The 24827-nt window shown below is 41.7% G+C and overlaps 1 protein-coding gene across 1 annotated transcript in view; it reads right to left on the bottom strand.

Moving 5' to 3' along the window:
* ATF6 (activating transcription factor 6) overlaps positions 1-24827 on the bottom strand; it is an 83047-nt gene that overhangs the window by 21292 nt on the left and 36928 nt on the right. The gene's annotated exons all lie outside the window — the stretch shown is intronic.

The following is a 24827-nucleotide window of genomic DNA, read 5'->3' as shown; positions in this document are numbered from 1 at the left end:
GAAAATGAGATGTAAAATTCACCTTTCCTAGTTCTGCCTCACCTAGAAGCCATTTTTTTTAAATACCAGGAGTTAGATTTAATCGCAACTAATTTTAGACTTTTGTGAATGATGTTTCAAGAGCTGCAAAGAAGAAATGAGCAGTTCACCACTATCTGCTCTCCTTCCTCATAATTCTGGCTTAAAACAAAAACAAGTCATTTTTTGGTAGATCAGTCAACTGAAGTAGGCAACCCCAGCAGGTATTTCCCTCTACACTAAGATAGCACTGGAGATGACACGAGCTCCAGAGAAGTCTGCTGCTCTCCAGTAACTATCATGAGAATGAGGTCTAGTTCAGACTGGTCAACCAACCTCCAAACACCTGAAGCTGTATTAAATGAATCCCACCCAGTCTTCTTTCCCTGACTCAGAGAAACAAAAGGAGCGTTGTTTGCTAGATCACAATTACAGTCACTCAAAATCAAAGGAATATAAGAAGTAAGACAAATATATAAAATGCCAATATTATAATTCAGTCTAACCTAATGAAGTGAACTTATTTTACACAAATCATGGCAGGCCCAACACATCCTGCTTAGCCACACAAAGTCCTGTTAGAGACAGAAACTGATACGATAAAAACTTTGATACCTATTATACATGCACTGTTACTAGCAATTCCTCTCCAAACGCAACCCGACAAGATCAACTCACTGGATCTGAAACAAGTTGCATAGGGAACCATTTTTGATGAAGCTGCTCTGCTACCCAAGACATTAAAATTAACTCCCCCTTAGTTTCCGGACTCTGAAATATCTCCTAAAACTACACAGTGAAGTAGTATGTTCATGTATCAATTCACCTGCTACTTCTCTGTTTTACTGGAGCCATTTGAACGGTGTGAGAAGGAAGACTCCCACAGCAGATAGTGAGACAATGAAGTAATTTCCATTTGCATTTGTGTATCCAAACACGCTTTGGAGTTGCTGCACAACTCCTCAGTGTTTCAACACCAGCTTTGGAGAAGACAGACATATAAAGAGCCAGCCAGCTGTAAGTTCAAACTGCTACCAGGAGCTAATGTGCAAGATGCACAGACTGTCTGGAAGTTGGATACTGCCCATCTCTACTACAAATAGCCGTTTTTAAAATTCTGGAATTAGGAAAATTTATCCATCTCCCTAATAATCTTTGTCTTTTATATGCAGGAGTGTCCCTCTGACAATCAGTCCTAACTTGCAAAATTTCATAATTACCCTCATTCTACATTGAAGGCAAAGGTAGCAGTGGGTATGCTGCAGAGTATCATAAATATTTTGCCTACAGTTTAGCTACCTACTACATTCTCGAGCTCAGAAGTCTTCAAATAGTCCACAACTTTTATGTGAAAGCAATATCTAATTATTTATACGCAACATAAATTATTGTATGGATTAGTGATTAGGAAGAAATTAGACATTTAGAAACACTGTTTGAATGCATTTCTAAAATGTAAAATATTTTCTCCTGTCCTATCCTGTTCTGAAGTATGCTGAATCGCATCCCAGATGGGCGTGTGATGCTATTACTCATCCCTAATTTTAAACATTAGACAAAAAAATCTAAAATTAAAATGCTGTCTGTGATATTAACACATGGTATAAAACTGAAAATGAATAAAAGCAAATCTTGCAAGTCAGCATCTGGCCCATGAGCATGAATGTCAACCAGAGGCAGAATAAATCACAACTATTACCCAACAACAGATGGCCTTGGCTAGGGCCAAGATTTGCACTTAGATGAGATGACAATTTAAATAGACGATGCAGACCTGAGACTGCTGGCAGAATGACTGGAAAAGTATCAGCCTGGAAAGACAATATTTCAAAGGAGACCCTAGCTTCAGCATTCTCATTTTGCTTTTGATCATCTCTACAGTTCAGTGATCTTGAAGCCAGATGAGATGGACAGATAGATAAATATAGATATAGATACTAAAAATCCAGCCACAAATGTATTACCTTAATTTAGTAAGTTGGGATACAGAAACACATTTTTTCCTGGGGATAAAGTCTGAAGCTGTTACTTGTTAAACTTCCGATTAATAATCACATTTATTAAGTCCTTGCCACCACAAAACATTCAGGACACTATTATTAGAATATAATTAACCAGAGTTGTAAACACTTAGAAATGAGGCGCCCCTATAGCATGAATTTCCTCACTCAATCTTTTTACTCTGTTAGCTAATTCAGTGCCCGCTGATCTGCTTCTGGACTCAACAACACATGGAACTGCAATAAAGATTTTAAGGCTTCTTACATAAGATCAGTGCTGTCAGGGCTCTAACAGGGATTAAGCTTTGGAGCCTCATGTATCTCTAAGCCCCCCAGTCAACTGGCAATGGAAATCCTGTTCCACTGTGCTAGAATATTCCAAAACTGCAGCTTCAGCCTGAGTTTCATGACATGTGGTTTGGTTCTCAAAGTCCCCACTACCTAGATGCATGAAAATTTGTGGGCATCTTAGCTTTCATTTAAAAAAATAAAGTAATTGTTTCTAACTCTCATAGTTAAAAGACATAAAGGAAACATCAACACTGCATACCATGAAGTTTCAATAAACAGAGAGAAAACACACTAGTCAAGGGTTTTTGTTTTGGCTTTTTTTTTTTTTTAAACTATCATCATTTCATAAGCTGGACTCTTGGCTTTTAAGTTATTAGAATTGGCAATATTGCTTGTTTTGGCTTTTGCAATACATGTCCCATCAGCAACACTGCACCCAGCAACAGATGCGTCCCTGGGGAGCAGTATGCCACCTCACTATAGTCAATCTGCGGAGCTCCTCCTCCATTTCTGTGTGTTTGAAAGAAACACGAAGGAATTAATCCTTGCAGCATGCCCGTGATGGAGGAAAATATTACTAGTGCTATAGGGAATGTTTAGAGGAGATGTGCATGCATTTGAGGGATATCCGAGTGACACGGGACACAAGGAATGGATTTCCAAACCTGCCAAGGCTCTGCACTCTCAGCATGAGCTATCTTTCCTCCTGTCCCTGAGGTTACTTATCTGTCAAATCAGTTCCCCTAGATTTTTCTTATCTTCTTAGCTTCTGTGCTTAGGTACGGATAAGTATTTTTCAAAAGCCTTTTCTAGTGTCTTAAGCAAAAGCATTACCTACTAGAAAATAATTAACGTAACTTGATTTAAATGTGCTTTGTTACAGTGTATTTAGCACATCTGCTTATGTAAACATTGTTTGTCATGTTACTGAAGGGCAAGCCATGCCTCTGACCCTTCCCAGTGGTTTGGAGCATGCACCCTGCGAAGTACAGATGTGATCCATGTGGGAGCCATGACTCCACTCCTGCAAGACAGGCCCTATCTCACTTCTCACAAAGACTTCGTCAAGATGTCCGAATGAGCCCCGCTCTTCGTTAAGAGATCCATCTCTGACAAACTAAGGATAATCTTTTCGAAAACAAGTTACATTTCTTACTTTACAGGAATAAAAGCTCCAAGGAGACTGGATTAAAATACCAAAGGAAAACCTTAATGTGCTATTCTTGTAATTTGCCTTGATGAGGAGATTTGATCTTTACCATTGCCTTGGAGACCAGCTATGTGCTAGAATATTGCAACTAACAAAGACAGTTGCCAGAGCAGAGTGGGCAAACAGAGCCAAGCGCCTTGGCATGCCAAAGGGTACTCTGTCCAGGCAGCTTCAGAAGACTTCTTACAGTAAACAAACACTGTGGCTGGGCATTTTTTAATCTCTGTTTATGACTAAGAGGTCTCCCAGGGAATCGTGCCTCAATCTCTTCCAGCCTGAATCTTCACGCTGTGATTCTAGGACCACATTACAACCACTGCTGAGACAGGCTGAGGAGCTTCCCACATCCCACTGAAGCGCTGGCAGCTTCCCAAAGCTGCTGGGGGTACCATTTTTCTTTAATGGCACTACTTTTGGTAGCATTCAACACGTCCTGATAGCTTAAAAGCTTATCTATTAATTATCCGACCACACCTACTGATCTCAAGATGAAGCAGATAGAAAGCAAGTGGTTTTTTGACCATAAAAAATTGTGCATCAAATCCCTGTGTTGTCTTTCAAACCTGTTTTTTCTGAACATCTTCAGGGATTTCAGGTCAATGAGATGACACTGGACCTTCCTTAGAGGTATGCTTTTGGCTACACAAAGAGCATGAAACAAAAATGTGTTTTCACAGGCCCAAAAAGCCGCATGCAATTTCAGAGACTGCCCTGTACAGGTTCTCTGAGGAGCTGGACTTTTTTAAACCCCGGGCTGACAGAGCCAATGAGCCAGCTTTTCTTTCATAAACCACAGAGTTCACACTTTTTGAAAATTTCAAAATAATTGTTGCAGGCTGTCTGGCTGTTGTCAGAGATGTGATGTGTCTGTCCTGATCTCCGACACAGGCCACTGAACCTGCAATGAGCATCATCGCAGCCTTTGGCATGTGACTCCTAACCGGGAAACAGTACCCGTGAAGCTGGAACTTCATTCTCAGGACAGCCAGGGCTGAACCTCAGCAGCTCTCTGGACACAAAAGGAGGCTGTTCTCCAGGGAAAAGAACTAACTGCAATGCACTCATGGCCTAGGGGCTGATTCTCATTTACCCCAGCAGTTCCCCACGCTGCAAAGCACATAGCACAGATCATGGTGTAAATGAGAATTGGGTCTTGGCATATCTGTTTCTGGTTTCCTCTGTCAGTTTGAAGAGGACGTGTATGAAAGTTTACAAATTTGTAGAGGAAATGGCTGTATAATTTCACTATTGATTCGGTTGGGTGATGGCAACCATATGGTGTCCTGAGGATACACCACACTGGATACAGCACTGGTCCATCTGAAAATGCCAGAAGTTCCTGCAACATTGCTTTTGCTATCAGTGGATGTTAAACAGGGCAGTAACTGTAGAGGGGAGGGTGCCTCTGAAACTACCGCTATCCTACCATTTCAGTCTGACCCTTATATCTGAAAAGCATGGGAATGGTTTTAAGAGCAGAAAAAAGAGAGGAAACCAGTTAAAACCTCTACTATGGTTTTGTGACTACTACTATGTGACTCATAGCCACAATACTTGCTCATTATACCATGAACTGTAAACCTGCCTTGTTTTTCAAGTTGATCTCTCTCTCTCTCTCTCTCTGGGTAGACCTTATAAATCCAAGCAGATTTACTCACCCCATCATGGATCCTTACAAGGAATCCATGACATGCAAAGATGAGTATGGGAGTGAGTGAAAGATGGGATAATGACTGCAAGGAATCCACAGAAAAGCTGCAATAAGAATTCACATGGTCTCAGCCTCTCTGTACCGGCTCTTGACAGCCCACCCTGGGAGGCCCCAGTAGCTTTACTACTCTGGGTTTAACAATAACCATTTAACTTAATTTGAAAGAGTACCAGTTCTGCATACATTAAACTTGAGGTTAGCTAGCATATATTAACACAGTTTGATTTTGCAGCATACTAAAGAGAGTTTGTAATTGAGAATTCAAGTCCCAATCCCTAATCATAGAATTTAATTACTTTTCTAAGTTTTAAGCCTATTTTGAGGAGGGGCGGGGCGGGGGGGGACAAACTGTCCCATAGGAAAGCTCCCAGAAGTGGTGGGAATAGAGCTTCTTTCTCTGCTTTTATTTTTGCCAAGTGTGCTCCTATTCACACCGATCCTGTTCCAATCCGTGTTTCTGTGCACAGGTGGTTTTTACAGCCTATACTTTGCACACAGCAATGAAGCGATGAGATATGCTTTTTATTTAAGCATTTTACCAGAAATAGCTCAATCCCACAGTCAATAAAATATCCTGTAGTGTAAGATTACACCTTTCTGACATTCCCAGACAAATTTTTATAAATAACACCTAACTGCACTCTGGAATACTTTCTGGTCACTGTCCCTGCAGAAGAGGGAGTTGCTATCCAGTTTAGTTCCCACATGAGAGACCTTTTAATGAAAAAGTCTTTAGTGCCTTTTATTGTCAACTGTGCTACTGCCAGATGTGATATGGCCTGGGCTCCAAAACTAAACTAACTGGAAAGCACCTCACTGTGAGTCAGAGTGCCTTGTGAAAATCCCAGAGACCTCAGAGGAATGGAAAATTCACTCTGTCACAAGGCTCCTTTGGAGGAGTTTCCTCCGTTCTTTTCAATGGCAGCACTGCAGCGTGTCTACTAGAGGGCTCAGCTTTGGAGGTCGGCATTAAGCATTTTCTCAGTGTAAAGGAGAACCAGTGGCAAAGGACAAGAACTGGATTAAGAACTAAGTTATGGAGACTACTAAAGATATGGAGACCTGCTCTGAACTGTGTCCTCTTTGCAGTTCACAAATGGAGAAAGCAAACTTAAGTAAAGCAACAATTACTACTTTGTTTTGTCCCTTCTCCTTTTGGACTGAATTTATGTTACATTACCTTAAAGACCAAAAGAAACCTAAAAAACAGAGGCCAAATTAAAGTGACCTAATTTAGATTTTTAAAAAGCCAACCCATCTTGCTAAGATGGAAACAAGCAGTGCGTACAGATATGACACTTTCCCCCTACCTGTCTTCCAGCCACCAACCATTTTCAATTACTGTTTTAGGGATTTGCTAACAAAGATGTGACTTCTATATATTTAGTAGCTATCAATAGATTTCTTGTCCATGAACTTTCCCAGTCCTCCCTTGAATACAGGTAAACTTATAGCATCTATAATGCAATTTGGCAAGAAGTTCCACAAGTCTACTTCTATTGTATGAATTGCTTCCTTTCCTCGGTTTGAACCCGTGTCCTCCTAGCTTAATTTGCTGCCCTTTGTTTCATTTGGTATCCTACTCAGCTCCCTCTAGGTAGAAGATCAAGGTTACAACTGAAAAAGTACGAATAGAAATGCAAGAGAATCTCATTACTCCATCAAGGTTTGAGAAGACCAACACAACTTTCTAATACACTACAAACTATAACGCAAAGTACTACTTAGATGCACCAAAGGCAGCTATAAAGCAGATGTCATGTGAAGGTAGAAAAAATTGATATAATATTCAGCTTTTCTATTTTCATGGTTTACAATCCCTTTATTCAACTTCCGAGGCCGAAGAGGAGGAATTATGCCGTAAGATAACACTGAAATATGCTGGTAATTAGGTATCTATTAGTGAAACAGTAGAATCTACCCAGTGGCCTCTGAGAAGGAATCCTGTCTCCCTTCAGGAATCAGAATATAAGCACACTTCCAGAAGACAGGCCCGCTAACCTTCTGTCCTACTGAAACATCCATCTTCATCTTGTTAACAAAGTGACACCAGCTGCAAAATGAGCGGCTATTCTCAAGCTCCCCATTCCTCTGCAAATCCCTCATTCTGGAATTACCCAAGATGAACCTGCCTCATTTCCATCCAAGCTTGTTGAATCTCACTTTTGACTTGCAACACATCCTAAACAAGAGGCACTAAATACCATCAGCCTTCCCCTGTGAATAGGGAATACTCCAGGAAATCACAGTTAGCCGAGGCTTGTGTGTACATATGTTAATTAGGCACACCATGAGGCAGAGCAAAGCCACTCCCATTGCAGTGGAGAGTGTGGTGAAGGTACCCCATTTGTACTTTATTTCTATTATAAACGTATTCTTCCTTGTAGTTCTGATTTTTTTTCCTTTGTACAGGAAAGAAAAAGAAAGGCCATGTGAACAAGGAGGGCACAGGACAGAGACTGGACAGAAATCCAGCCAATTAAACTTGTCTGCAGAACTGCTTTGCAAGGCCTGAAAGTAAAGAACAATGCATGCATTTGCTATGATGTAATTTTGGTTTGGCAGCAGATTAAAAAAAAATTCCTAAACACAAAGTAAGAGGATGTGAAGAACAGAATTCTATGTTTAAATAAACAGTTTCGGTTAAAATTGTATAGGAAGATTTTTAAGGACTTGAAAACACTTTGATAATTTGTGTATGTGTTATTTGTGGGAATTAGTTGAATTTCAAGATAAACTGGAAAAGATATGTGTATATGAATAGTTGACTCAGTTCTGTGCTTCTGTGAAGACAAAAAACAATCCCAGCTTGCACTGGTGGAAAAGTTCCTCCTATGATGTTTGATAAGGATCAGATTTTCTTCTAAAGGCGCTCTCAATCAAACTAGCATCATAAAATTTAAAAAAGTTTGCTCCAAATTATTTGAAAATGATGTTTCTCTGCCATTTTCTGTCCTTCCCATGGGCTATATAAGCACAGAAATGCAGTTCATCTGTAACTTCCAGTTGAACCTGTCAATTATCTTTGTAGATTTTACAAAGTTGTAAAACCCAAAAGGAATTAATTGTTTTATTACTACTACCCATAAAAAGAAATTCCCCTCCTTCTCTAATTCACTGCAGCAGAGCTCTGCTTTTGCATAGCATCTGCAGGCTATTAGTTTTGCAACTGCAATCTGTAATTGCAAAAACATGTAATTTAGGTAGGGCATGTGAATAAGGTCCAGGAAAACCAAGAAGGATATAATCCAGATTCATTGCTTCTCAGCAAAAGAGAAAAAATGTTAACCCAAAGTTTCTATATTTGCTTGCAAGACCTCAGGTCTTCTACGTAAGACAAATTCTGGATTCCCAGAATTACTGCCCAACTGGAGACACTGCCCCAAAAGAGCACACACAACACAAACTGGAGTGGGGAGTTATTACCAACAAACACCTTTTTTCTGCTGTTCTGCCTTTGCAGCCCTGCCACATAAGCAAAGAGCCAACCAATGAACAAAAATGACGTGGTTTCATGGGCATGCTCCTTGGATCCAGCATCATGAGGTGGACTAGACTGTAAATCCTTATTTCTCTCTAGATCAGATTCCCCATGAAACAGAAGCTGAATGGGTAAAGAGAAATTTATGTCAGTCTTTCTCCAAATGTTGGATCAACATAACACTGCGGTTCAAAATCCATTTGCTAATGAGGCTGTGCTCTGCTTTCTCTTCCGACGGAGTTCAAAGGACAGTGAAGTACTAGAACACTTTGATCTCACCTTGTGGCGACATCTCCATCCTTAGAGGTCTTCAGAGCCCACTTGACAATGCCACGGCAACAGCCTTCCTTCACACAGCAGGTTGGACCAGAGGGCTCTTCTAACCACCATTTCTAAGGACCTTGCCTCAAATTTGGAAGGGTCTGTCACGATTATGCTTCTACCTTACCCTTTCCCTGTCTTACTAACTTGCAGGCCACTCATGAAAAGACTGTATGAGAAAGATGTTGATAGCAATCAGGGCTACATACACATGAGAAATGTTTAGGAATAGCTACAGAAGTCCATGAAAGGCCACACAGTCTGTGACTGAACACTCTTCTGACAAAACAATTTCCTTTCAAAATAGAAGAAAGCATCCTTTCTTACAGAGCAAAAATGCCCACATGTGCAGGTAGTCAGAAACACAAAAGAACTTTAAAATCCTAACCAGAAACAACTGTCAAGTAGAGTCCAGACTTTAACCTTTTTTCAGTCAAGGCCATTAGTATTATCACAGTGTGTTCAGTCCTACAACACATGGCACAAGATCCAGCTCTGGTTTGAAATTACTGTCTTCTTGCCTTCTGCAGCAACAGAAATAATTTATTTAAATCTCCCATTGAATCACCACACTATGTAAGATAGCTGCAAGGCCAGAAGTAGATCACCTGCAGTTGTCAGCGCAACAAACCCATCCATCATCTGACGGCTCAGCCAAAGAGCCAAACAGCCAGAATTTGAACACAGATGCAGGATTCAGTCTGAAGGGCAACCTTTAGAAAATGGATCCAAAAGATGTTCTCATGAAAAGAACAATTATATTTATTACTGGTGCACAGGTGAATATACATTTAAAGTTTTGGATAAAAGTACTGCCAGGCTACAAAACTCCATTTTACAGAAGCTGCTAATTATTCTAAAAAGCATGCACCTGGTCCGTCATATTGTGGAAAAGGACCAAACTGTTCATTAGCCCAAATACTGAACGTGAGCAGATGCATTCTTGAGCTGAACACCTAGCATGGGATTCATCTTAAACCACATTTTAGTGTCTGCAAAAAGAACATACATGTCCTTTGCAGCCAGGCTATCAGGTACTGGATTCAAATCTGGTTTGAGGGAATAAAATGACATTGGGCCAACAGCAACTTACATCTCACACTCACTGCGACTTTATCCCTTTTCCTGATCCATCCATTGACCTGTGATTGTTGCTAACTTGCTGGCAATATATTCACTGGGGAGGGTAATGCAATATGGAGAAGGAAACAAAAAAATTGAAAGCAATGAGTGGCAAAACCCAGGAATAGCTTTCAAGGCTAATGACGGGAGAGAATAAAGCAATAGTCTGAATAAAATTCTAGACCAAAATAATTGTTAAATAGACGCAATTAAAGTTATCTAAAAATGACCCCAGTTCTGCAAATTAAACTTCTGCTCTGTTGAAGGTTCCAGTCAATGGTGAAATCCAAAGCCCAGTAGCAGAGGGTGCTACTATAGCAGAGGGCTCTATTCTCCCTGCTGGGACAGCTGCAGCTTGCCGCTGTTTGCCCTTGACTGCCCAAGGGCAGACAGTGGCAGCCTGATTCTAATCTGCTGCCAGAGAGATGCTGCTTCTGAGAGAGCAGCAGATGTACAGGAAATTAGCAGCAACAAATCTTTCCTAATTGTGGAAGTTGAATCAGCTAAACAGACATACATCAGAAGGACTGGAATGTCTCTGTTAGACATACTTGTTATCCCTCAACTTTCTAGAAAAAGCAACTGGCCATGAGATAAGTCTCTGGGGACCTCCTCCTGCCCCCCCATCCTTTAGCCTCATACACTCAAGGTACCTGAATATACCTTTTAACATCTCCGAGGGTAATTCCCCTTCACTGAGATGGAGGTATCACCTCTGAGCAGTGGCAAGAAATAATATCTAGGTCACAGGCAGAAAGGCGTTTTATAAATACAGGCAGTACTTCCAGTAAACTGCCTATGACCTGGTTTTAAAAATTTAGGTCTCATTTGCATTGTCAGTATCTGCTGGGTAAAGCAGCTTTAGGAGCATCTCTCTGAGGAACCTAAAGAAATGGTGCTCTTCCTTCTCTACTGAGCTATCATTTTCCCTCCTCTGATTTCACTACAGAAAATGGTTTCCCCCTCTTTTCCCATTCTGCCAAAGTTGAATAGAAGTGTGCCTTTACGTAATTTCCCACAATGCAAATGCCACTGTCAAACCCACAAAAATAAGGCAACATGAGAGATACAGAAAGAAACACAACCAGGTAACAAGGAAACAAACGTTCTTCTCAGTTAGCAGCGAGACTGCATATTTGCTTGAATCCCCTAGATTTACCCAGAGCTCTGCAATGACTTCAGCTCAGACTTGGGTGGGTCTCTGTACGTCTTGGCAGCAGGGACAGGCAAAGTTCCTAGGCCGACGATGGCTGGACGGTGGTCTGGCACACTCAGGCTAGGGCTGGTGCTCCACATCCAAGCTGCTTTTTGTTTTTCCCAAAATGTCGGTTCAGACACAACAAGGTTTTAATATCAAGATGCAGTGCAGAATCCAAATTTGATGGCAGCGTTTTAATCGGTGCAATGTGTACTGCATTACAGATGCTTGTTGGAAAGATGTTTCTCATTCTGCAGATCCCAGGACATCTGTATGGCTAAGGATTCATCAACTATTCATAGTTTCTTCTAATTAAAGAGTTATTCAATACAATAATGTTAAAGAAGCTGTCGCCTCTGTTACTAATAATCTCAGTTAAAACAGGAGAGTATAAAGATGAAGAAGTTTCCTTCCGTTTTTTTGCATGTTGGTTTGCTTAACTCATATTTACCCCAGCCTGGTGAGCTTCCTCCTCTTCACACTTGTAGCTAAGTTTCACTTCTAAATCTCAGTTCTAAGTCCAGTTTTGTTGCCAAGCGCCTGCTCTGTTTGAATATCTAGTGTTGCTGAGGAAGGCGTAAATCAGTTCTGGAAACAGACTTTATTTTATAAGGGGAAAAACATCTATAAACATTTAACTTTTTTTCCCCAAAAAAGAAAACCTCAAACCAAAACAAGAAAATAACCTGATGGAAAATGGTCTTAAAAGGCATAAATAAGTTACATGATTAACTCACACCTGGTGGCAAAAAGGATCTCGGATGCCTGATGTTGAGGATTCTTCCTTAATCACCCCCAACCTACCTTACAAAAGTGCAGTTCAGAATGGCTGGGCATGTCCTACAGGTGGCTGAGCAATCTGACCCCCATGGCCACCAGAAACAGGAGGGTTCCTTCTCCCGCCCTCAGCCCTCGCACTCCCTGCCAACCTCTGGCAATTGTCAAACTCTCCTGTGCGTCCCCCAAACTCTTCAGACTGTTTTTCTGCCAACATGATAAAATGGCTTAAGGACGGATCTGACAAGAGCATGTGCAACCAAGGAAACACTGACAACAGGAACTCTCCCTTCTGGAGGTGGTAAACTGTTTAATTGGCTCTCTGGTCTTTACCCTAAAAAAATCCTGGAAGCTGCTCATGTAGCTAGGGAAGAGAAGAAATCATCCAATTTTGAACCGTGTGAGAGCACAGCATTTTTTTTTTTTACTACAGTGCTGTGGGAACTCATACAAGCCATCAAAACTTACAGCACACTGATGGATGCTAAGCATTATGCACTTTTCATGACCAAAAGGGCAGTTTCCTTAGAAAAAGCTTTCTCTTGTGACACCAATAGTTTACTTGGATCCTGGTCAGAAGCCTGACTGATAAAGGATAAACAGGGGTGTAAACTGGTGCAGGAACATCACACTCCTTGTCCATCTCGTGGCTGTGCATGTGAGTACTGCCTGTCTGCCGCAGCAATTGAATCAGCAAGATCACAGGCACCAGATTAGATTAAAGAGAGTGAAAGGTCAGCTTCGGGAAGATAAAAATGTGGAGAGATGCCTGCTTGCACGCTACTCAAAAGACACATCAGGCTGTAGCTTTCAGGCTGGGCCTGTCTCTCTTCCTGGAGAGCAATATGTTTTCTTCTATCAGTACTTGCCAACTCTCAACCACATTTAAAACATAATAGCTCGAGCAAATAGAAGCCTTTCATCTCCCCACTTAGGGTGAGATTAATTTTTTCCAGCTTTAGCTGTCTGACAGAGTTGTCTACGCTCCCTTTAAAATCTACAGGGAGAGAGGCACCTCCGGAAGGAAATTCAGTCCATGCAATGGTAGGTGTTTGGGATAGGTGGGAAAAATTGAGAGGGGCTTTTCTGCCTCCATTAAGTACAGAAGGAGCCTTGCATGGTGCTTGAGAATTTGTGGTGCCTGGTAGTCCGTAAAGCAGCAACAGCAGCCTGTGAAATGATTTAAGAAAAAAAACCCAGATGCAAAGAAGTTAAGGAAGAAAAATAGAAGTATTAGAGGAACACTGCAAATCAAGCAAACCTAAGCCAAATTTGGGGAGTGTGGTCAGGGCACTGAGGAAAGTTCTGTCACCTTTTGTTCAGCATTGGTGAGACCATAGCTGGAATACCATGTAAAGTTTTGGGTCCCCTTCTCTTCTCTCAGGCAAAGATGGATGTGGGGAACCTGGAGAGGGGCCAGCAGAGGCTATCAAGATGGTCAGGGCCTGGGGCACACGGTCTGTGAAGAGAGATGAAGGGAGCTGGGCTGGTTCAGTCTGCTGCAGAGGAGATAGGGGGGCCAATCTGGGAGCAACCTATAACTACGTGAAGGGAGTTACAGAGACAATGGAGCCAAACTCTGTAGTGCCGCATGACATGCACACCAAAGTGCCACAGCCACGTGCGGTGGTTTGGGACATTCAGATTCTTCCCCCGCCAGACGGTGCAGTCCCGCAATGGGTCATCACAGAGGCGGGAGGTCTCCATGTCTTTGGTGGGTCCCAAGACTTGGCTAGACCAAGCCACAGCTGATCTGATCTAGTGCTGACAATAGTCCCACTTCGGACTAGAGACCTGCAGAGGTCCCTCCAGCAAAGACTCCTATGATTTTGTGAACATTCACAGTTTGAGCGCAATTGTTAGCAATTAAAAAACAAAATGACAATACTGCACAAGACTGTTAGTGGATTTTTACAAAATCCTTTTCATTTAGGATTATTTAGAAACTCTGGTGTACAGGGAGATGGTGCCAGTGATACCAAACAGAAATGAATGGGTGCAGTTCTCTGCCTTTATCCGTGCGCATCTCACTTGACTGTGCCACTAACTTAAATACCTAGAACTGCAATAAATGCTTTTGCCTTCAAGTATTCTAATTATGTACATTTTGCTTGTGAAACAAGAAGTCTCAAGCTAATTTCAACATTTTCTGCCAATATCCTGCAAAGTATGATGCAACCATATCAGAGAACCACAGAAGCCATGTTTTCATAAATGCGGGTTTTAAAAATAAAATGCCTCATCGACAACTTTTCACCAAGCCACTGGAGTTTCCAGCTTTTCTAACTATTTCAAAATACAGAGGACTTTCAGGTCAAACAAAGGCTCTACTGGAATTCTAATCATAGAATAAAGATGTGAAGAATGATGCATGAAGGTTTTTAGACAACTACATCAGTGTACTCTTGGACACTGAGGCTACAAACACTATGGCAAAATAACTGATCTCACTAAGTGGATAGCATCAATTGCATGGGCACTTTTTTAATCATCTGAACTATGCTCCCATATGAACCCTCCCCTCTTTTTCTTACTACTGTAGTGGTTTTAATTCTACACAAAAGGATTGAACATCTTGGACTCACCACATTTTCTGCAAAATATCAGAAAGGTACTGAGCACCCTGAAGGCACTAACTCCTAATCCTCTCCTCCAACACAGCTGGAGGGCCACTCAGCTTGTCATTAAGCAATTTAATATGTGTAGTCTCTATTCTCTCTATCACCCCAGCTGATCAATGAAAATACCTAATCAGGCTCTCAATGTGAGGGTATACAGAAGAGCAAGAGCCTGAGGCTACTTCATCCTGGTGGATGTGCTCCCTTTCATTTCCATTCCCTTTTGCCATCTGAACCTCTCCTGGCTCTGCAGAGCTACCCCTGACCTGCACAAAGGCAATGTGAACTTCAGGCAGTCCCTGAGCTGCAGATCATTTCCCTCTCTCCCTCTGATCACACAAAAATCTGTTTATAAGCATACCAAAAGCGCACACAGCACTATAACTGCACGTGCCATTACTGGGAGGGAATCGTAGACAAGGAGCACAGCAACGCATCGTTTGATGGGTCAGATTCAATACTGCAATTTCACACAAGCCAAAGCAGCTGCATCAAGCCTTTGTCAGGACATTTTCAAAGAGAAAAAGCACTGCAAGCAGATAAAGGTGATTTATAACAGAATCGGACAAAAGGTACCATAGCTGAGGTACAGGATTCTGGGTTTATTTTCCTTCTTTTAAACCAGACCAGTCTTGTTCTTAGGCCTCTATTTCCTACAAGAAGTAAGTTACTGGAACTGACTTTTATAAGCAAACAGGTCAACTCTTAAATCAACTATTGAGATTTGGAAAGACTATATAAGTCGTAAGGGCTCTCACTTTTGATCCATGTGAAGAGATCCTAATCTGCAGAAGAATAATGGACGGAGATGGTTATAACTGCCAGGAGAGGAGAGGAGGGATAGGAGTGCTGTAGGGAATTAAATGCTAATTATTTGAGAACATACAGGACATCAGGCTGTTCTCCCTGACAAGGTCTGCAGCTGTACTCTCCTGTTTACAGACACACGTGTGCAAGATAATGAGACTGAAGTACATACACACTTCTTACACACACTTGTTACCCACAGCATGTGACTTGTCAAAAGGATGTAAAATCCTCATCCTGGACTGCCATACCAAACCGACGCTAACCAACTCTACACTGAAATGGAAATACCCTGTCACGACATTGCAACAATTTACCCAGCTGGCTTAACGCTCCTTTTTTAGCATTTGTAGTATCACCTCTGTGTTTAGCCTGAACCTAAAGAGTTCCTTTCTGCCTGTGTAAATGTAGTTCTTTATACTTTCTCTTATTCTCCTAGAGCCAAAGTTAACTGCTTTTCTCAAAATTTTACACCAAGAAAACTGCCGCATCTGTCCTTTTTCTCCAAATGACAGCACGTTTATGTCCCGTTTCATTTTTGTACACATTTCTCTACATTGGTGCTTTGGAAACCTTGAGAAGTTAGGAAACTTCTTGCCTGGATTGTATGTGGCACCTTGGTTGCCTGCCGGAGAGTTACAGCTTACAGCTGGTAACCAAATACCAAACAGATGGTTTAGCAAAAGCAAAGAGAAACCCACAGTGTATTTCCCTGATGTCAAGGAGATACCCTTCTGGAGATGCTGGCCCCAGACTACCTGAGACAGCAAAATGGTTCTTTTTCAACCTCGTTTTCCAGTAGTCACCTGCCCAGTGATTACCTACTGAGTTCCTGATCCTGGTGAAAAACTCCAGGTCTGAGCACTCAGGACTGTTCTTAGAAAGTAGGAGAGCTCCACGCGGGTTTCCTGGAAAGGAGATTAAACAAGGGCCTCCCAGATGCTAACAAGTGACTCAACCCAGGAACCTCCACACTGGCCAAGGCTTCAGGGAAGGAACTATCAATGAGGAACAGCTTGGGAATGTCCACTTCTAGACTCTCAGAAGAGAATACTGTTTAATACACAGGAGCCTGGCTGGACTTAGATCAAGAGAAGGCAGCCTGTGTACCTTCCTCGCACAGAGTGAGCTCTCAGTCTGAGCACAGCTTAGACAGTTTTCCTCATATTGGATATCATCTCTCCTTGAGATAGCTGACACTTCAAACCTTATTTTGGATAGTCACGAAACCAAGGAACAATAATAATCACTTACGCAACACAATGCTTAGTGGAGCTTTGCTAACCAAACTCGAAGGGCAGTGGCCCATGGGATTTAACAGATAGGCCATTTCTACCTAGGACTCTCGTGGTGCACATGCTGTTTGAGTTGTTCACGTGCCCCTCCCGCATAAGCTTTGCCTTCTCTTGATGAGAAGTATTTTCTAGTGCCAGAATTATTCACAAGCACATTTTAACATTTGCTATCAAAACCCAAAGAGGATTTCCTGAACAGTGATTTCCAGCATGAAAGATCTCTCAGCTTTGCCCAAGATATTCCAAATTCTGAATCACTGACCCGAAGTTGGACAGTTTCCATCAACCGTGCTGGCAAAACTGGAGTTTATCCAACTACATGGTGAGGAGCACACCATACCAGACATGAAGCAAAATGATCTCATTCTCAGACCCATCTCTCCGCTTTAACTATCAGAAACAAAAGTCCACCCTATTGGGAGCTGGTATGAAAAGTATATTTTAAAAGAGTTAAGTGGTGAGAAGCTGCTATGGACACAGATAGAACACACCTCTATAGGACGCTCTAAAAGAGCATTTAGCCATAGAGCATACACTTCTGCAACAGACCCACCCAATACTCCTAATAAAACACAGTGAAGAAAAAAAGACTGCATTCTGGGGAAAAGGCCCTCTACTGCTTTCTGTGATTCATAGAAAGGAGATTTAGGTGCCAAAGAGTCTCCTAACATGTCTTGGCTCTTTATGAGAAGCAAGTGAATTTCTGCAGCTACCACTCTGTCTTTCCACTAGCCATCCCGGTAGATAGGCCACAAGCAACCATGAGTCCCAGAAGTAGAAAATAAGTTTTATGTTCCACTCTCAAACAGTTTTTAAGCCAGTTACAAGTTTCAAAGCCAGTTTAAAGATAAAAATGTACAGCTAATTTTATCACACTTCTTGTCCTAGGAGTGCAGATGATTTAAAAATAAAACCTGGAAGCCACAAGGGTTCTGTTTGGTCCAGTGGGAGGTGATGATAATCTGCACACACTCATAATAGCACCTGGGCTCTTACTTCATAAAATAAGCTTTGTGTGCTGTCCAGCTAAAATTCTGGCAAAAGGATTAATTCGAACTGGAAGCAAATAACTTCATCTGACCAGAATTAACTCTAAAAGTGTGCCTAAGATTTTAAGTAATGCCCTCAAATGCAGTACTATAATGATTAACATTTGCTAAAAGGTAGGATTTGTACTGTGGACACAAACACTACTTAATGAATTCAAGAAAATCTCAATTCTGCACATTTTACTTTTATAAAGACTTTGTCTAGGGCTGTCAGATATAAAAACTGAAAATGAAGAGAAAAAAATCAGTAGTCTGAAGCTCTGAAATTGTGAAGTCCAACTAAGAAAATAAGCATGGGTATTTCAAAGTGCGCTCTGTGTATGCTATCATTCAAGGCAAGCAAAATATCATAAAGGTCATTTTTTCATGCAGAAGCTCATTCCTACCAAACACAAGTCAATGCCTCACTGGCTACTGCAGCTCCAGAGTTGAAGGTATCATTTATGTCTTTATACAGTTAGGGCTCGGTCAGCATCGATTCCATAATTAAATACTGCTATAATGATAAGAGCCCATTGTTCCCTTCTGGGAACTGTTCAGAATAATCTGAGCCAAATTTTCTTCAATGAATACCATGCTATCACTAAAGAAAAAAACATTATTATCTGGCATTATTAAAGTATTATTAATGCATTATTAAACTTGGGTTATTTCCTGAAGGAAAGGAACTGCTTCAGAGCTGCATTTCCACTGCCTGCTCTAATTGAATGCACATTACTTGTTTGTGGATAAACTTGTGTTCCTGCTCACTTTGTTGTCAGCAATTGTCTGTTCGCTATTCATAATAAATGAGATACTGCTGTCACTCCCTTTACTGAGACAATTCCCACCTTATAACATCATCTTCCTCCCACACTTCCCAATTATACTTCTCTAGCCTATGTCCACACCAATTTCATAAGCAGCGGCTCTTTTACAGAGGCTTTCCAAAACCAACAATCTTCCTCTATTTCTTGCCCGCAACTCTGTGTGTGTCAAGCATGCAGCACATTTTAAATACATGTATACTATTACTGGTCACGTCTGTCTGCAACCAGTTTGGGTTTTGGAGACATTTTTTGCAGTATGCTTTATTTTCACTGTAATTATCTACAGTGTATGTTGTCCTTCCAAATACTAGTTTAAAAATAACAAAGTATTAGTTAGGCCTGGGACATGTAAGGCTGAAGGAAGTTCAGAGATGGCATTAATATGATTCATGAAGTTCCAGCAACCATACAGAAGACAAACGAATCAAGACTATACACACAAAACTCAAGAGTATCTTTTGCTCCATGCCAGACATATTCGAGTGACTTTTCTGTCTCTGCTTATACATCTGTCCTCAACACCACATTCATTCTCAATTTTAATTGGAGGACACTGGGGTTCAAAGGGACCCGAGGAGACAAAAATCAGTGACTAAGACTTTGCTTCCAAAACGTCTTGGAGAGCTACGAACAGAACAGAGATTTCCAAATGAAACAAAACCCCACTTGATGCGACAGGCATTACCTCCCTTCTCAGAAATGTGTTTTGCATTCTTCTTCCGGTCCCTCCTAACCACTGTTTGCATCTGGCTGAGCCAAACAGCTGCTGCCCAGAAGAGCCTACGCTGCAGCTGATACTTGCTGGCTGCTCCTCTTTGGCTTCCACTCACTACTCATCCAAGGTGTCTCATTGCCTGGCTCCTTCTCTCAGCCTGCTTGCTCTGTACAGCACATGCATAGCCTTTTGCTGCTTCACTCTTGAAAGTATGTTCTCACACAGGAACACAACTTCTAGGCGTTGCAGAGTAACAACAGTGAGAAATAATGAAGCAACCAGAGGTTTTGCTGGAAAATACTATAAGGCGTTGATAGAATTTAAAAAGAATGCTTTTTAAAGAATTGCTGGCCTTTAGCTGCAAACCTAAAAAAAACTTTTGAGCTTCCTGTTACTTAAACTTGGAGTGGTGGGGTTCTCGTACGCATGTACTTTGATAATCCCAGGATTGAGGAAAGGCCATTTGTGCTCTATAGACCAACATACCTTTTTAGATTTAATTTTAGATTATTAAATTTCTCTCTGGAGGTTTTTAGACGAAGCTCTAAGATGCTAACAAAAGCAACATCTTCCTCAGCTGAATATCCAGAAGACCACAGAGAACGCTTCTCCCCACCACCTCCCAGTCCCTTTGATAGTCAGCTCTCCCTGCTCCCCACCTACCAGAAATATTCCATACAGGGAAGGATGACAGTTCGAGAAAGACCAAAAAGAAAGCTTGCTTCACTGTTTTTATAGGGACACCAAGGCTTTGGGATGAGAAAGTTCTCTCTGACACGGAGAGAACAGTTTAACCAGAAAAGAGGGAATTTGTAACAAAGAATGCAGCAGGCCAGACTTCATTTTCACTAGCGACACTTAGATGGAAACAGGAGGTTTTCATAATGGATTTTCAAATTTGAAAGTCAAATGCAGCCATAATTTGACAGAGACTGGCTTGCTGAGCTTCAGGGCATGATGAAACACAATCAAACACAGTTTGCTTTCTCAAATTTTCCCAGGGAGGCAAGGGTTGGCCTCACAGAGAAGATAGGCTAAAGGGTGCTTTGAAAAGGACAGGCAATTTTATCATGGACACTATGTCCCTACCCTCAATTATTCTCAGCATCTGTATACAGTATAGGAAAAGATCTTAAAACCCTAGGATCCAGGGATAAAGTAATTTTTTCCTCTCAATAGCTAAGGTCGGGTTCCCCAAGGAGAAAGGGGACTTTGTAAAATCTTTCGAAAATCTGCGTGTTAACTTGCAGCAGTTGCAAACCCACAGGGCTCAAACACATAATTAGCTACCGTGTCTTTAGGAGCAGCAGGATTATGTGAGTCTAATCATTGCATTTTATCTGAATGGAAGACCAAATTACACATCCCAGCCCACGGAAATCCACAAAGCCAACAGCAGAAAACTTCACGTTCAGTAAAAACCACCTATTGTCAAGTGTAACAAAATAGGAGAAAAGTATACATTAGGGCTGGATTTCTGACTATGAAATATCATCTGAAGCCGACTTCTTATAATGCAGTTTTGCCTGCAGGATGCAGATTGCATCAAGAGTGCAGTGAATTGGAACCTGCCTCACTCATGGCTCTCTGAATAAATTCAAACTATTGCCAGAACTCTGTGTGCAACACAGCAAACTACTGCTACACAAGAATGTCAAAGCCAGGCATTATAATCTTTTGCTGCCTGAAAGTAATATATCATCCCAAATACAATTAACACAGCACAGGCTTATTACCAACAAAAGCAAAACACAACTTAGATATTTTTATTCCTAGCACATTGAGCGTTCACACAAAGAAAGAACAAAAGTTCTGATTGAAATTTGGCTTAATCACTTCAGTGAAAATCTGTTTGCAGGACTTGAGAAATCCTTAAATCCTCGTTGCAGATGTTGGCTTGTAGGACCAGAAATCTAAATCCATAATAATACGTTTCCCTGAAGCTCTATGGTTTAAGTGCCACAGCACTGAAGCAGAAATTTACAAAGTCAAATTCTGGTCCTATTGAAGTTGGTAAAGGCTTTGCCATTCGTTTCCATAGGGCCAGCATCACTCTCGTTCTAACAAATAATAACCAGAATCAGCTTTTAATATCTATTTTTTTACTGCAATACACTGTAAGATATTGTACGTGCACTGCATTAAATGTAATAGGCAAACTTTGATATCAGGAGCTATTTGTGCTTTGAAACAAACAGAGAAAGTAGTGAGAGGAAATGCTAGTGGCCTTCTAAATTTCCCAAGCGAATCAAACTTTAAACCATGCCTTTCTTAAGAACAGTAATTACATTCTTACCCTAAAAAACATCACTGTCCTTAATAAGCCTGCAGAGATGTCATCAAAGGGTCACCGACAGAATCTTCCAGGATGGGGAAATCTACTGCTTAATCACTGCAAGTTGCGGGGACTCTGATCCTAACCACACAAGAGTGGAACGATCTGGAGTGGCATTTACAGGCCAAAGTAAATTGGAACGGATTTGTTTTCTCCAATGATTTACTTAATTACCTTTCAAATTAAGCTAGCTATTCAAGTAATTCTAGAAACAATCTCAAGGTCTGAATACTCCATGGCAAAACAGATGTGAGCTCTAAGAGAGAACTGTTTCAGTGCCAGGCTTATAGGAGAACTGCAGCGGAAGCCAGGTGTCTATCTCCCTACTGACAGAGCACGTTATATCAACTAACTTGGATTTTGCAGCCGCGCTCCACTGGGGTTTTAGAACAGATCAAGCAGACTTGGTATCACAGACATTAAAGGGCAGAAATCAAAAGTGTTGGCAGAGCAACATGCTCTCGATTCTGCCTCCCAGACCTGGGAGAAATGGAAGGAAGGTTCAACGCCAACTGGAGACTCTAATGTGCTTCAGCAGAGCTCACACTGACGTACCCTTTTCACAGAAGCATGGCAACTTGTTCTTGGTACCAGCTGCACAGACCTCTCAGCTCTGAACGTGCTCCCAAAACCAATCCAGAACAGCCCAACTTAGAGGCAGCTGCAAAGATGTAGCTTCTGAGTGCTGGAGCATTTGGGGACAGCAGAGGGCCCAGGTGTGAATATATACTACTGGGAATGCATATCTTGTTACATTGCCAGATGTCAGTTTCTGCAATGCTAAATGACTGCTGCTTAACTTTTAGGAAGCCATTGTTCTCAGCAAGAAAAAATAAAATTAACAAGCTAACATCTCAAGAAATAAATGGTGATGAGCCCTGCCTACAAGGGATGTTGGCTGCTGAGGCCTGGCAGAGCTGGGAGACAACACTGCTCAGTTCAAGAATTCTTTACTCACTGTCAGTTACATACTTCTCATTGCTTAAAAATGACATTAGAGATTCCCCTGGCAATAGCAGAAAATTAATTTCTCTAGACTCCCAGAGTGAAAGCCCTGTTTCTTGTATGGACTCAGCTGATCCAAATACTTTATTTTCCTCCCTCCTCAAAAAAGAAAAGAAAAATCAAACTCCAACTGTAAATATGCAGACATGCAAGACTTCCAAGGCAAGGAAAGAAAATGAAGTTGAAGAGATCATGAGAAATTCAGTCATAATTGCAGGTACCAAGCATTACCAGAGGATGACACAGTGCATGTGAGCTTTGCTCCCCTACCTTGCACCTTCAGAAGACTTGGCTGAGTCCTACTATGTAAAAGTGGCATGGGCAGCCCTAGAAAATACCATTTTCTAGAAAATCCAAGGAACTCAGGGCACAGCTCCTCTAGCGCATGTGAGAACATGCAGAAAACACACAAAAAATGTGTTACGTTTCAGCATATGCACCCAGAAGAGATGCTGGGTTATGTGGCACTGCACACAGCAGAAAGCATGTGGACAGAGGATCCCAGAGACATCGGGTGGGAGGGATCTCTGGAGATCCATAGTCCCACCTCCTGCTCAGAGCAGGACCATCACCGATACCAGAACCATACAGTCCCTGGGACTCTTAACTGCATGATTCCTGTTCTTTTGTAATATGGCTGTTAACAGCTTATTAAGTGCCTGGGAGCGTCTGCGTGGCAAACATTCAGAGAGGAGAACAAAACCTATCATCTCCAGGCCTTGCCTTCTACCTTGGACAAGTGAGCAAGCAACATGAGTGAACTGTCCCATAACACTAAGGAGGAAATCGGTCCCCCTCTCTCAGCTCCTAATCATCAGTGAAAAGGGAATTGTGGTCCAAAGAAAATGAAGTCACCAGTCCTCAGGAGAAGGTGAAAGGGCACCTCCCTGGCTGGGGCCCTGCTGATGGCACCCCTCAGGCTGTGCAGAAGTCCTTTCTTCTGCACTCACAAAAGAATCCAAGCAGGTCATTTAAAAATGCCTGGGGGCAGAGCTTGTCACTAGATCAGGTTTGCCCTGTTAAAATAATAAATGAGGTAATGCATAAAACTGCCTTCGATTTGAGGACATTCATAAAACAGAAATGCCAACAGCTTTGCTACCAAATAAACTTCATAGATGGTTCAAAAAAGTCCCCGCACCTCTCCTTGCAATACAGCAGAGCCAAGCAGTAGGGATTCCACAGCACAAGGCGCACTCTGTTTCCAAGGACAGCTCTGCAAATTGAAATGAGAGCTGACAACTTCCAGGTCATTAATCTGACAGCGTAAACAGAACCTATGTACCAGTACATGCATTCAGGTGGACTAAAGCAACGGCTGGAAGTGAAGAACTAGACAAATACCCTTCTGCTTTTTGTTCTGAGTTTCCACAAAAACTTTTATAATCAATTCTTCACTCTCTTCTACTCATCCTCAGGATATGTGGAGCCTGGTGCCGGCTATATTTGTGTTGCTAGCTGAAAGAACAGCAGAACATGCCAAGTGTTTAATAACAAAATTCCAGCCTTGTGACACAACCCAGTAATCCCAAGACTGGAAACTAACCTCATATTTCTACTCAGCATAAAACCCTAATCCTAACAAGAGCACTGCTATTTTTATTTGCCTGAACCTTTTCTAAAGACATGTATCTCACAAATTAAGAAAGTTACCTTAGACCAGGTTGAACAGGGCTGTGTTACCTACGTACATATGGCATCTACAGATTGGTAGAATTATGACAACACAGAAACTGCTAAAACTAGTTATGCTCATCTGTGTGCTCTTACACAGGATTGGTTGTAGATGGATGAGCTGTTGCAGTGGCAACTACTGGTCCCCCACCACCTTGGGACCCCTCTCAGGACACTCCTGTGATGAGGAAACAAATGGAGAGTTGCAGGGTCCTAGGAAAACCATGGCTGAGAGTGAGCATGCATATAAAAATTCTAATCGAATATCACAACTACAAAATAGCAAGGCAGGAGGCTTAGCAAGCCAAGTCCCCACGTTCACACCAGGGACAAATATGCATTATAGACATGTCTAAGGACTCATCAAGACCTCTGCAAAAGGGAGGGAATA

Source organism: Pygoscelis adeliae, unplaced genomic scaffold, assembly GCF_000699105.1.
Source record: "Pygoscelis adeliae isolate BGI_AS28 unplaced genomic scaffold, ASM69910v1 Scaffold402, whole genome shotgun sequence".
Taxonomy (NCBI): Eukaryota; Metazoa; Chordata; class Aves; order Sphenisciformes; family Spheniscidae; genus Pygoscelis; species Pygoscelis adeliae.
The sequence above is the reverse complement of the archived record's forward strand: the minus strand, read 5'-3'. Positions and strand labels throughout refer to the sequence as shown.